We start from the raw sequence: 2,300 nt of genomic DNA on the forward strand, positions 1-2,300 counted from the left end.
CACGGGGCCTTATTTTATTTGCTTTGGTTTTGTAGAATCAAGTACTCAATATTTTGTGGTAGTTTAGCACAGCGTAAGGATTGCCTACACGCGTCGCTTGACCCTTCACTTCGCGATCTGTGACCACATTCTTTCTTGAACTTTTTTCAAGTTGTACCAAAAAAAAAAAAGCGTCTCTTGCTTGCATAGTGGCGCAAGGCTAAAGAAACAGTGGAGCTGATCAGCACCTAGCACTACCAAGTCATCCCCAGCATTTTCCGGAATTTATTGATTGATTATCGATTACCTATTGATTGGCTATGGATTGGCTATGGATTGGCTATCTCAAGGTATTGGTCGCGCAATTGGGCCAGGCTAAGCACTACCAAGTCATCCCCAGCATTTTCAGGAATTTATTGATTTTTGATCGATTATCGATTAGCTATTTATTGGCTATCGATTGGCTATCGCAAGGTATTGGCCACGTATTTGGGCCAGGTTTAAACACCTCCGCTAGTTCACAGGGGTGCCATTGCGCTTGGACCCTTTCTGCACTACCGCCAGGATCGGCCCACATTTTCTGTTCGCGACACACGTGCTTACCGGTTCAAACGTTAAACAGCTCCACTATTAAAACGTGACTAGAGCAGACTTGTTGCACGTGATAAAGCGAGGCCACAACTGCAAACAAAAATAGGACATTTTCGAAACTGGAAAGGATCGAGGGAAACCATGAGAATTACTGAGCTTGCTGTATTCGGGCCATCATGTCGGTGCCGTCAACGCGCTGGGCTTTGTCCCGTGCTATGTCACTATTCGCATTGCCCAGACAGTCAAGAAGAAATCGGCTGCCTGCGGTCTACAGTCGTGACTAGTGCGTGCTTGTTTGCGGGCGGCGTGCTTGCTTCTAAGAAGTCTCGGTGTCGCTTTCTAGAAGGTCCGCTCCCAAACTATGTAGGATGTGTCGCGAGCATTGTTCCGTTATGTTTTTTTTTTTTTTTCCCCGAAAGTTGTGTCCGTAGCGCGGAATCGAACCAGGGACGTTTGTGTTAGCGCGTTACGGCCCGTGTAAGAAGCTGGTGTAAGACGCTGTGGCCTCTCCGCCTTACCCCCGTATTCATAAACGCTCCTAGACTTGACTTGCCACCGCCTTGGGCAGCGCGTTCGAAACGCGTTGAAGGCGGTGGCAAGTCAAGTTCAAGTCGAGGAGCGTTTATGAATACGGGGGTTATACTCTCTCAGCAGTCATGGGATGGCGTCGGCAAACGCGGTGCACGTTCCGGCATGTGTAAACGGCTGCGTAAGACGCTGTGGCCTCTCCCCCTTACTATACTCGCGGACAACTTTCTGTGGCATTGGAGGGAAAGCTACGGGCGCGTGGATGCTGCACATGTGTTAGCGCGCCAAGTAGTCCGGCAGCGTTTGACAGTGCTTTTGGTTGCTCGGAACGAACGCTGAATCGACGCAGCTTTCACGTGCGACGGTTTCGCGTTGCCCAGACGCGCAAGGGAAGAGCCGCAAAACAGTAAACTTTCACGCTCAGTGGTGTGTTCTGTCTTATGTAACTGTTGCTAATAAGCTGTTTATGTTTTCTCTTCCTCAGCCTAAACCAACGTGGATTAAAACGCGGGACTCTTTTCAGAAGCGCTCTCACTTGTGCGCGCTTTGCCTCCGTTAGCTTTCCCTTCATTGCCACAGAAAGTTGTCCGCGAGTATAGAGAGTACTGCACGTTTTTAACGCGTTTGTGCTAGCGTCCCCTTAAGCGGGAGATGGTGCAATTATAATGAAGGGCGCTGTTATAAAATAGGAATGACGTCACATATGGCGCATGTCATTGGTGGAAGTCAATTGTTCGATTTAGTGTGGCGAGACTGGGCGAATTACACGGAAGATTCACGGTTTACCGATGATTCCCTCCGGAGCTTCGCCCACTCATCATCATTCACCCCGCGGATATGCGGTGTTCTTTTTTTCGTGGTTGCCAGGTAATAGGAAGATGGTGCTTCTCATCATGTGTCTTATACTGAGCCGCAGCCATCGAGGTAGATGTCGACCGTGTTCTCTATTAGTGCATATTAGCGCATATTAGTGCGTGCTCAAAACAAAACTAGCTTTGTGAAAACGCGCTTAAATTAAAAGGGATCAAAGAGGTCCTACGTAGCACTGCTTGCGTCCTCTGCTGTCTCTTTCCCACGTTGAGCTGCTCTAAATTCAAGCTGATAACCAAGAGGCCCATATCCTGGCATCAAATTGACAACACGTAGTGGGCAAACTGTAAAAGCCGATTAGGTGACTATACTGCTGCAAAGCCGTCAGATCA

Source organism: Dermacentor silvarum, chromosome 4 (genome assembly GCF_013339745.2).
Source record: "Dermacentor silvarum isolate Dsil-2018 chromosome 4, BIME_Dsil_1.4, whole genome shotgun sequence".
In the NCBI taxonomy this organism is placed as follows: domain Eukaryota; kingdom Metazoa; phylum Arthropoda; class Arachnida; order Ixodida; family Ixodidae; genus Dermacentor; species Dermacentor silvarum.